Genomic DNA, 13,209 nt, shown 5'->3' on the forward strand with positions numbered 1-13,209 from the left:
AACCTGCAGCTGGTCAACACTTTTCAGCGCTGTTGCAGTTTGCTGGCGCCAGAACTTGATTGATTTCGGACGGCCGGTGGACTTTCAGCGTGTTTATTCAAACAAGACGTGCGCCCTTGACAAAATCAAATCCTCCTCCTCGCTCTCTTTACTTCTTATGACTTCTTCTTGCTTACTTCAATCTTTCCCACGCTCGCGCTCCATTAGCGCGCTAACGCATCGATCCGCACAAGCGCACACGCGGATATATACGCGCAAGCTGGGCTTCCACTCTTGCTATTGACCCACTGACTAAACTAAACAGACACGCACTCCAAATTTGCTTGCTACTGTGTACACACGCACACGCAAACAAATACAGAGTGGCCAGTTTCTATCTATACACACACACACAAACACACACAAGCTTGTGTGACGTGTCCTTGCGTGACCTCCGATTTTGTCCGCTTGCGTACGCCCACTGGCCACTTCATTAGGTACACATCCTCATCAAACTGCCAGAGAGGGATGAAGATAAAATTGGGAAACAATTGCAATTGTGTTTGCGTTTCATTTCTTCTCAATTTTATTTCTGTGTTTGTGAAAATAATTTAAAAGGCATTGACTTTGTTATTTAAGGAAATTAAAATATCTACAACAATGTCAATCAAAACTGAGCATCTTTGTTGTGGCAGATTTATTCTTCATATAATTCAATATTTTGTTGTATTTGAATTTTTTTCCCATTCAAATTTCTTGTATGTAATATGTATATTAGAACAAATCCATCTAGTTCAATAATACACTCGTTTAATATAGACTTAAAAATGTTTAATATGTGATTTAGATCATATATGATGTAAACTGTATGTTGAGATTTACCATAGATTTAATTGGATTTAAAGCATTTGATTGAATTTCAAGTTATTATAATTGGTTTATTTTACAGAGGAAAAATTACAGTGCATTACAAAGGATATCATGAATTGATTGACAAAACAGCATTTTTCAATTTGTTTTCCATTTGAACGTTCATATTTAAAAAAGTACAGAATCTCACAAATATTTGATTTGATCTTTTTATGCGGCAACACAAAATGAATGGCAACAAAAGTGCGTACACCCCTTAGTGAAAATGTCCAACTTGGGCCCAATTAGTCAACGACGTCATTGTCATGACATTGCAGCAAAGGTTTGTTTCTTCTGTGAAAATATAGAATCAAATATTTCCAAAAGTGTGACGGGGTGTGCACACTTTTGTGAACATGCAGCAGACAATCTTCTTGCCATTTGAAAGCAGACAGTCTGGTAATAAGAAATGAATCCATACGTGATAATAACATCGTGATCCCTCTTGTGGGAGTTTTTCCCAAACGAGGCGCAGAAATCATTAGCGCACGCGCGCGGCTAAATATGTCGGCCATATTAATCCGCTCGGCATTGTGGGAAGATTTTCAACTGGCCCATCGACCGTCTGCGAAATGAGAACGCGTCACCTCTCCCGGGACCTTTTGTCTACCAAGCTTTTTCTTCTCAAACTTATTAACAATAACGCGCAATAAACGACTGCAGCGCCGAGTTTTAATTTGGCCAAATGAGTCCGTGCATTCTTATTACTGACGAGATTATTTTGTCACTTTTTATTTTATCTTTCACGGGGATGTCAAGGCAAAGATAATATGTTCTAATTGCCCCGGTTAGTCGAACTCGAACCGTGCTATTCTGATGAGAAGTGCGTTTGTGAAGTATGAATTAAGCAAGAACAACTTAGCTGTCATCTCAAGGGGCGGCCATTTTGCGGCATGCCGTCGACTGATGATGACATCACAGTTGCGAGAGTCCGTCAGACACGTTGGCGCCACTATATAAAATCAGTAATCGCACCTGGACTCATTTCCTCATTCTCGTCCTCGTCGGCTTCGACCTGCGGCGGCCGCACGCTCCGATTGGACGCGGCCACAAAGAATGGCCGGATGGAAGGATGTCCCTTTAACTCTTTGACTGCCAAAAAACGTTAAATAACGTTTAGTAAAATCCTATGGAGTGCCAAAGACGTTAAAAGACGTTTTTTTTTCAAAACAGAGGTGAAACTAACCATTTTCTATTGTTGATTACTGAAAAACGGAATAAGGTAGAAACAAACTTTTTTTTTCTGATGAAAGATGAGAGTCCAATCTTTTCATTTGTAGTATGTGTGTTTCCATAGTCCAAACACATACTTTTCTGTGGACCTTGAAAGATCAGTCAAAAATGCTTAAATCGGTTGGCACCCACGGCATTCCTTTTCTGAAAACGTCTGGCAGTCAAACAGTTAAGTGGGCCGGGAATTTTTTTGACAGGAGCAGGAAGGAGGATGTTAGTTGAACGGAAGTTCTCATGCCTGTCGTGTTCAGACCAACAACGACGCTATCTGAACAACTGTGGATTGAGTTGGTTCTAATATTTTTATTGTTATGATAATAATAATAATCAGGGCAGGGTTATTGTAGTTTTGGAATTTTCATGTTAGTTAGTTTTTATTTCGTTTGGAGTCTTTTTTTTAAATTATTATTTAGTTCGTTTTAATTAGTTTTCAGGGTGCTTCTGTTAGTTTTTATTAGTTTTAGTTATTTAAAAAAAATGCTTCGTTTTAGTTTAGTTTAGGGTTAGTTTCAGTAAAAGTTTTTGTTTTTTCACCCGTTTTTTAAAAATTGTTATAAAGTGTGTTACTTGTGCGTAATATTTAATAAACATCCTGGTAAAATGAAAAAAGTACCCCATTTCTGAGCTGAGCCATTGGCAGGCAAATTTATCGCCTCGGAGTGACGTCATCTGCTTTTCTATTGGCTGCTGCTTGATGATGTCACTTCCGTGTAACACACTTTCAAATGTTCTTATTTCGGTTAATATTGAAATAAAAATACTTAAAATCACATTTAAAATCCACCCCGAAGGCACGTGCATTAAATTAATTACCAAAGACCCAAATGAAGGACAATTTTGCTATAATTATAGTTACAAAAACATAAAATTTAGTTTTTGTTTATTTATTTATTTTGTTTTTATTTTATTTAGTTAACGAAATTGTTTTTTGAATTAGATTTTTAGTTTTTTTGTTAGTTTTCGTGAACTAAAATAACCTTGGCCTCTCGCCCATTGACAACTGGGATAGGCTCCAGCATGCCCGCCACCCTGGTGAGTATAAGCGGTTCGCAAAATGGATGTATAATAATTCTTATTATCGGCTGTGCTATTATGAATGTTGCCGTTGGTCACAATGCTATTGAATTCTGCTGCTGCTGCGTTGTTAGCATTAGCACGATTTCTCCCATTGGTCTTTGGATTCACTGAGAATTGTTAGCATTGTTAGCGCTCTTCACAGTTTTCATTTCAGACGAACAACTTGACTCCACACGAGGTCAAGATGAGAGTTGCTTCTAATGCATTTATTGTTATTTTTAGTTTTAGCATGCGGGATGGCCCAGTACCGATTCCAGGTAACAGTATCGGGCCCATATCGACTTTTATTTTAAGGTATCGAGCGATCATTGAGGCTGCAGATACCAAACAAAAAATAAATAAGTCCTCCTTAGAACTACACTGCGGCAGATTGACGCATCAGCAAATCATCATCGGCGGAAATGTTTTTTTGTCAGAAGGTTGACAAATTGTGGAATTGACAAATGTTGATGCTGTTCGCAGTCGTTTTGTTTTTTGGCAGTAAAACGAATTGATGCGATTTAGAATGTCAATGAAATATGTGCTGGAAATTCAACAAATGAATTGTTAGTCTCGTTATAGAAATGTTTGCATTGAATTGATCACATTTTAATTTGTTTGATCAATTAAATCATGAAATATATTCTTATCATTAAAACACATTACATTTTTAAAATGCTTTTTTTTTAACATTAAAAAAAAAAAACATCTTACAGTAAATCAACTTTTAAAGTTAACTCGCCAGATTTGATTTGGTCTGTCTTGCACACGTCTCTGGATTTTTACAATTTGATTAAATTAAATTTTTGTGGCTTTAACTTCATTCGCTTAACGTGCGTGCGTGCGTGCGTGCGTGCGTGCGTGCGTGCGTGTGTCCAGTGAGTGGTGAGATTAAAGCAGAATAATGACTTTGCTGTTTATTTTCTAATTTATGTCACACACACACTCACACACACGCACACACACTCACGGTTTGATCCAGGCCAGGAGTGCAACAGCTTGCTATGAATATTCAGAGAAGGTGTGTGCGTGTGCATATGTGTGTGTGTCTTTCCATTTGTGTAATCCTACTCAACAGGAAACATACACTCCTGGGACGGGACATTTTGTTTGCCGCGTGTGTGTGTTTGTATGTGCCTCAGGGACACACAAGGGTGGGAATTAAGCAGGAAATGAGTGTGGCATCATAACACTTGCACGCACGCACTCACACACTTAGAAATCATCGTGTGTGTGTTAGCACGTCCCCTCAGTTATTGTCTTTTGTTTTTGACAAGCTGCTACAAGACAAATGCCTTACATCTGTGTGTGTGCGTGTGTGTGTGTGTGTGTGTGTCTCGCAACTTGAACACACGCTGCATGCATCTGAGCAAAAAGTTTTAAAATGACACTTTATTTTGGGGGGAAATGTCCTGACACGGTGCCCGAAGCAACGTAAAAAGTATACGACAAGAAATAAACACGTACTGTTGATAATTTAGCTTGTATGCTAACATGCTAACATAATATAAGTGCCAAGCCTTGACGTCATTTGCGTGTTGTCATTTTCCAATTTGGAATTGTGAAATGACAAACGCTAACAGGGCTAATGCTGTGAATTTTACCTTTTAAAATGTTGTCAACCCAAAACATCGGACTTTTTCCCCGCCAAAAGAAAAAGACCAAAATGTGCAATCGTGGACTGAAAAGCGATGATGTCGCCAGAAGATCGAGATTTAAAACTCAATGTAGTTTTTTCATCTTGTTTTCACTGCAAGATGAAATTGTTGATGTTTAGCTTAGCATGCTAACCTACTAAGACTTACTGTATGTTTAATACTATTAAAATATAACAACAGGTTTAAGTTGATATTTTTGTCCAGAATGAATTTGATAGCTTCAGTATTTTTCATTCCCTTAAAAGCAAATGTTTGCATTTTCTGTCGACTGAAGATGACGTCACCTGTGCTGACAAAATAGGTCACGAGCATCATATTTCCTCATCACCGGCGATTTCATCTTCAGTCGACAGCAAGTGGCAAAATGTGTTTTTAAAGGTTTGATTGTACAAATTAATTCTGCACAAAAGATGAACTTTTTACTGCCGAGTCAAGCATCCCTTAAACGTGTTGTCATATTTAAATGTTGATATTCAACTGACGTGCTGTTTTATATCTTGTTTGATTACATGTCATTTTTAAACCTTGTCTAAATTGTTGTTCTGCAATAACAAAATGGCAACTGTGCTAACAATGCTAATGCTATTTCCTTTGAATTTTTATGGGCTGTTTTTCTCCACCCAAAAAAGTTCAACTCTAAAAACATTTCTGTGTACCACTAATGCCATTCATTTTTATTTTTTATTTTAATTTCTATTCATCCTGAAATATATTTCATTTCATTTTTTTTATATGTTTTTTTTTTTCAAGCAGACACGAACCGCCAGTCTATGTATATGTCTTTGTTCCGCGTGTTCTTCGAGGCGGCAGCTTGACGGCCACAGCTGTGGCGGTTTAGCCGTTCTTTGCCGGAGGATTAGCGGCGACTTGACGGCAGCAGGCAGATGACGGCAAATAATCAGACCCCCAAAAACAAGACCAAAAAAAAAGAACCCTACAGTAGAGTTGTTCAGACTCAACGCCAAGTTTTAAACTGCAAACTTTTTTGCCCACCTCTGGCGCTAGCTGCGTTAGCAAATACAGTAACTAGCATGACATCATCGCTTAGCCACTTATTGCTCACAAAATAAAATAACAAAAGGGAATTAATACAATAAACAAAATAAGAATTTAGTAGTTAGTATATTAAAAATATTTTTGATTATTATATAGTTATGACCAATTTCAAACCACTAAATATTTTTCCAAAAATAAATAAGTCCAGTAATAAAAATAATAGGATTGTGTGGGATTAGTAAAATAAAATAAAAATGGAAATAATATACAACAAGCAGAAACAATTCAAAAAAGTGTAAATGCTGAACAGTAATTAGACATTTCTCTTCCCACGTTTCGCTTTCTGTTGGTGGAATGTAAAAAGAAAATTGTTAGCCTAGCATAGCTGACTAGCTAGCATAATTGCATAAAAATGTCCTTTTATTTCAATTTAAACTTACTGTCACAATATTAATAAGAAATGTAATTCTGAAAAAATTCTGTCTGGACACTCAGTCATCTGCTTTTGCTATCAACTTTTTTTTTTTTTCCTATTTTCTGAATAACGTTTAAAAAAAAACAGCATAGCCGACTACGCTAGTTGGCTACCAAAATATATCCGTCTTTTTTTTTGGTCAAGCGAGCGCAATGGACTCTCAACTTGTCGTTGACGTGTGAGCTGGGATGTAAATAAATCGGCAAAGGAGGATTTAATAGCAGCGCAGAGCTTGTTAGCCTCCACGATGGCGAACGTGCACGCTAACGGCCTGCGTGACTTTGTTGTCCTTCAGCATTATTTGCGCGCGCACTCTGCGATGGTGCGTGTGTGTGTGCATGAACGTCAGTTTCCACTTTGATTGTGTTCACAGTGTCAAGCGCTCAGTCTGTAATTAGCACACAGCAGCCATCTGTCCAAACAAACGGCGTCCCGCTCGCTTCGCCGCCATCATCCGCGACGCCGACGCGACGCTATTTGCTGTTCGCTCGCTCGCTCTCGTCGTCTCCATCTGCCCGTCTGCCTCTGTTTACAAGCACATGCGCCGCCATCTTTTACCTTTTTTTTTTTTACACGTACACCTCACTTTTTATTGCCATCTGTGTGCCGCCTTTGCACATTTTTTATGATTTTTTTGTCCTTATTTAGATTTAGTTTTTAAAACATTATTCAGAAATATATTTTTATTTTATTTTGATGTATTATTAATTTTATTTGTGTTTGTAAATTATTTTTGTAATGTTTATTTGTTTTTATATATTATTATTATTAATTTTCATTCATTTTTAATTTTTATGTTGTTTATTTTTATTGTTGTATTTTGTCAAATAATTTACTTTTTAAAAAATATGTTTTTAGTCTGTTTTTTTTTTCATATTTTTCCACATTTTTAATCTGATTGCGTTTATAAAATATTTTTTTTTTTACAATTTTATTTTTCTTACATGTACTGTATGTTTTCATTTACTTTAATTTTGTAGTATTTTTTTTAATTATTATTATTTTTTTATTGTATTTTATTTCCACATTTAAAAAAAAAACAAAAAAAATTGTTACCAGTTTTGTTGGTGTGTGTGTGTTTTTAATACTTGGAATTTAATGGATTTGTGTAGTTTTTTTTGTGTGCAAAAAATCACAAAAGTGGGCTAACAGTAATTTAGTAGTAGTTTAGATTAGTAGTATTTGTTTTTGTAATTGTTATCCTCTTATTCGTAACGTTTTTCTTATTTTCTAATTTTGTTAGTATTTTGTGTGCATGTTTTAAGCACTGCTTCCTTCATTTAGATGCTCACCTTCCTTTCTTTTATATTTTTACAATATATTTTTGTATTGCTTTTTTTTTTTTGTTAATTTAAAAAAAATGCTATTTTTTTTTACTTGATTTAATTTTTCAATATTTTTTTGATTTCAATAGTATTCAAAAATGACACTTAACAGTCCTGTACTGCAAAAACAAAAAACAAACAGTTTTGTCTAACCTGCAAACTGTTTTTGGCCCATTTTTTGCTTTTGTTTTATGGACGTTGTGCTGCTTCTTGCAATGTGGGCCTTGGCCAGCAGGGGGCCTCGGCTCTTAAGTAAGACACTGTCATTTTTGTCATTCTTGGCAGAGGATAAAGAATATATACAGAGTCCCTGCAGTTTAAGGCTTGCATTCAAGACATTTTAAGATTCTTGATGTGATTTTTTTTTTTTTTTCATATACAAGACCATCTTCCCATTGCTCCATGTTGTCCAAAGTTGCTACAGTGCTCTTAAGAGTCCTGACTAAAGTGACTGTTATGCTATCACAATTGCATGATAGTACTGCAAAAGTCATTCTGTAATTATTTTTATTTTTTTTTAAAGGTTGTTGATTTATTTTGACATTTGAGACTGTTCACAATCACAACATTTTCAAAGACTAAAGCGTTATTCTGTGACACAACCGGAGCTACACATTAGCCTGCCTATGGTGTTTCTTATTATGAGTTAGCATTTAGCTAGCAGACTTCAAGGCAAAATGTGGTGCTTTTTAAAGCCACGTTGTTGTTTTTTGGGGGGGGACATTTACCATCAACAGGAAGTTGCAAGAGATGGCTTCTGAAGCCTCTTTTTTTGTTTTTGAAGAATTGTTTTCAAGTTTTATCTGTGGGCGTGTACCTCATGTTTGCGGCTGGACGAGCGCAAAATTGCAAATGCGAAGATGACATCTGCAACAGCGACTCAATGATTAGCTGCGACGACTAATTGCCGCCTTTGGTCCTAACGGGGGAAATGATCCGCCATGACAATATTCTTAATTCAGCATTTGGGCCGAAGAACGCTTATTATGTGTGTGCTCGCGTTTGTGTATCAAAGCGTGTGCGCTGGCGTTTGCGGTTTTTGCACTCCTGTGGGGCACAATCACATTGAAATTAGTGTAATTAAGTTGCCGGTCGCAACGGGCTTCTGTGGAGAATTAATATTTACGGCGGCGCTCGCTCGCGCGTGTGTGTGTGTGTGTGTGTGTAAATGTATTATTCTTTTTTTTTTATTAGCATCTCGCTGATGAGTCGCCTCCCACCTCCTCTCAGCGGGGTAATCGTCCCGGCAAATTGGATGTTTGTTGGAATCGTTATCCAGCCCAGGACGCTTTGTATGCGAGCGCGTTGGTAATAAAGACAGATTGACGAACGCTCTTTGGTGATTAGTTTTACTTTTACAGGGGAACGCGTCGGGAAGAAAACGGCACCCCGATGTATAAAGTGTTTATTTAATGTCATCGCGGAGTCTATTATGTTTATTTGGATTTGTTTATCGATTCAAGAAGCTATCAGGAACAACACGCCTAATTCAAATAAATCTTCCGGGAGAATATTTAGGAGATGAAACGGACTCGGACGCATTTTGTCAAACTTTCCGAAACGAGCCTTTCCACCAGCAGGGGGAGGAGCCGCCATTTTCACCTCCTAATTTTGCTTGGCCATCAGAATTCACCACGCGGATCGGATGTAAAAAAAAAAAAGAATAAATGCGTAGCTAACGCACAAACCCGATTCCAACAAAATTGTGTTAAAGAGAAATAAAAACACAATACAATGATTTGAAAATGATCTTCAGTCTATATTTGAATACAAAGACAAGACATTTCATGTTCAAACTGATCAACATTCCAAAAAAGATGACACAAGGTCTTGTTTACATCACTTTTTCGTTTAACAACATTTGGAAAGCGAGGACACGAATTGGTGAAGATTTCTCGTCAATACGACGAAGTCGGAATGGGTACCAAAGACGGTACTTTTTGCGGTATGGACCGATTTGGGTCGGTACTTCCTAGCACCGATTCACGGCAAATTAAACGGTGCCAAGTTTTGGTTCCGAAGCACGTCTTTCAAAGTTGAGACCGTGCGGGAGTAGAAGAGTTGAGGATTTTCCATGTCGCGCTTGAAGGTGACACGCACCCGCGTACTGACGTCACCCCCCCCCCCCTCGCTCAGGATTTCACGTGCGAAGAACGAGGCCGGTTGAGTACCGGTATGGATTCCAAGGTACCGAGTCTTGGAACAGAACCAGTTCAAATGTTCCCTAACGCCAAGTATTTTCTGCTCCCCACATTTTTAATGGCTGCAGGTCAGGACTGCGGGCAGGCCAGTCTCGTACCCGCACACTCTTACTACGAAGCTTCTCCAAAACCTGCAAGTACCTTTCAGCCGCCATCACGTGTATAATGTAGGCTGAATCCTAATTATGGGGAAAAAAATGCTCTTTTTTTGTAACATATTCGTTTGAATGTCGTCACAAACACATTCGAACCGACGTATTGTTTACTCCACATTGGCAGTTCCACACTTGTTCACACAGTGAAGGCAGATTCATTTGATTTTGCAACACTTTGAGGCTGAAATCTGATTGGACAAAGAAAAAATGGCGTCATTGGCTTGAAATTGAAGGAATGCAGTCACCAAACAAACACAATTTGGGACGACGTGAACATCAGTTCAATTTCGAATATTGCAATTTTGGTGTTTAGGCCAACAGATGTTGGTGTGACTGGAAATAAATCCTTGGTGGAGGTTCTCCCCGTGGACGTTTGCCCTGCGGTCTCGCTCATGCACGCGATGTCATAATCTCCGCAGATTCCCCTTTCACAGCTCGCAGCCTCTCAGCCACGTTTGACATTCCCGGCAAAAACCTTGCGGGGCAGCTCGAACCGAGCCTCCACCTGTGCGAGACCCCCCCCCCATCGAAGACCTCCATCGTCTGCCTTGTGATGATGACCTGAGGAAGTCGGCCATTTTGCTTGGATTTTATTGTCGGCCTACTATACAATTTTCTAAGATTTGTTTCTATCGTGTTTACTTTCCGTTCTCGATTTCCACATTTGCTGTCAATCATTTTTGTCAAGCTTGTTCTCAATCCAATCTCTTCCCCCGTCGACCCCCCTCCCCCCCCACCCATCCACGCGCTCCTGTCGACAAAATGGCCTCTGACGCAACCAATATGGAAATCTGCATCAGCGGGGGCAAGACTTATGGCCAACACCACCGCTTTGTGTGTGCGTGTGTGTGTGTGTGTGTGTGTGTGTGTGCGTGTGCGTGTGTGTGTGTGTGTGTGTTGCCTCTCCCTCAGATTCCTCGCCCGCGTGTAATAAAGTGACGTGCGTCCGATCATTAAGTGTTGCCGTGTCTGCGTTTGGCGAAGGAGTCGATGCCAAATTGACATGAAATGGTCCAAATTAGCCCCACTTGTTTGCATTGATTTCCGAGCGGCCCAGTAAATCGCACTACGGGCGGCGGCGGCGGCGGCGGCGGCGGCGGCGGCGGCGGCGGCGGCGGCCAGCGTCTCCGTCATTGATCTCCGGTGGTCGATTGGGACGACGAGCGCGCCTTGTCCAACATGGCCGCTCGCCGCTCGTGTGTCCACAGTGTGGTTTGATCCGCATCAGGCAAAGTCAAGAGTGATGTCGAAACGGCACGCCGCGTTTGCTCGCACGCGCAATCTGCCGCTAGGAATGAACGCAAGTTGGGAGTGGAACAATTTCCGTGATGGCTGCGAAGGCGTCCATTCATTTCATTGGTCTCCATCACGTTTTGACATCGTGACACCGGGACGACGCATAACAATCGACGAAGTGGACGAGCTTGCGGACGAGAAGTGGCCGCCGATCGTAGCATGTCATCAGCGGGTTGTAACGAAGATCCAGAGGGACTGGAAGAGTCACAGAAAGGCATAGAAGTGGATGCTGTTTGTTGCTTTAGAACAGCGAGTTGCAAAAAAAAAATCATCAAATCAACATCAAAAGAATTTGTCTCCGCTAGTTTGAGCTGCACAAAAATCGCAGAAACAAGCAACTACGACACGACACGACACGTCGCAACCGCCGGCTGTGAACGTCACCTTTTCTCTCTTCGGGCCCGCGCGCGAGTACGTTTAACGCAACGGAAGAATCCTGCCAGGGCAGAGCGGCCATTTTGGAATCCCTGAACAGATTTCATAATTTGAAGCGCGTGTGCCAGACAGAAAAGCCAAAAAGCCAAATGGCGAAGAAGTCGACTTTTCATGCTTGCGTGTTTTGGCGGGTCGGCAAAATTGGATGACTTGCCACAAATCAAGAAACGGTCGCAGCTCGACTACCGTCGTTTTGGACAATTCCCGACCCTCGAGTCAGTTCCACTTAGCAGCGTGAAATTTGATCAGCGTGTCCATCGTGAGTGGACCCGCCAAAAAAGTTTACAAAGGTAGTCAGCCATTTTTGTTTGAAGTTGTCATTTTCGAGTTGTTTTGGTCATTTCCAGTGGACAAACTCCCTCTGGAGTTTTTTTTTTTTTTTTCCAAATTCAGCCCTCGAGGCCAGTTCTGTTTAAAAAAAAAAAACTGCCAGCATGTCTATTTTAAGTCGAGCCACAAGAAAGTCTCAAGAAGCCAAGCCTGAAAAGGGACACAAAATCAGCCATTTTGGTTTTCAAGTCGCCATTTTATTGACGTTTTCCCGGAGTCCCTCGAAGATGAATTCGTCCCAGAGATGTTGTTGAATTGCGACCAAATGTGAAGTGGACGATCGACAGCAACGAACCCAGAAGAATTTGAAACCCAAAATGACCATTTCAAAGCAAAATGGCAGACTTCACATGTCTTTTGGGTTTGGTTGTTTACGACTTTTTTTGTGGGTCCGCTCATGCTCGATGAGTCTACCAAATTGTATGTTTCAATGTCAAACTGGTTTTGGGGGCTGAATTTTCAAAAACTCTGTAATTAGCGTTTTTTTGGACCTGACAAAACGACCCAAATGATCTTGGAGTGGCTTTTTGAAACCACAATGGCTGACATCCGGTGTCATTTTGTGTGTGACTTCTTGAGACTTTTTTTGTGGGTCCGCTCATGTTCGATGAGTCTACCAAATGTCGTCTTTCGAAGTCCTGCTGAATGATTAAAAACTGTGCCAAATCACTTGTGAATAGTCGTCGTAATCGTTGGAATAGCTTGTTGTTTGTTTATTTCAACTGCTGTATTAATATCAAAAAACGAATGAATTACATCATTAAAAATAAAAACCTCAACTCCAGTGATCAATCTGAGTACTTGATAGCGATTTGCATAATGCTCATTCATTACGCATTGGAAAAAGAAGTCATCCATCACCGTCGTTGGTCATAACCCGGCATAGATTTGTGATAAGAGATGACGACGCACTTTTCAAGTCGTCCGTAAGCCAAACTCAAAATGGCCGCCCTCCTCTTTACTGTCGCCCCGCAGTGTAAGGTTGACCGTTTGAGGCACAAATTGAAACGAAAATGGTGGCAGAAACCTCCGGCAAGGTCCAAGTTTTTATTTGAATGACAGACGCTCCAGCTCGGTCCTGCCAGTCATTCGGAGGCGTTCCTGTTGCTACGGTAACGGATCAAAGAATAAATCATCTCAAATAATAAAATATACGTCCTA

Source organism: Vanacampus margaritifer, chromosome 3 (genome assembly GCF_051991255.1).
Source record: "Vanacampus margaritifer isolate UIUO_Vmar chromosome 3, RoL_Vmar_1.0, whole genome shotgun sequence".
In the NCBI taxonomy this organism is placed as follows: Eukaryota; Metazoa; Chordata; class Actinopteri; order Syngnathiformes; family Syngnathidae; genus Vanacampus; species Vanacampus margaritifer.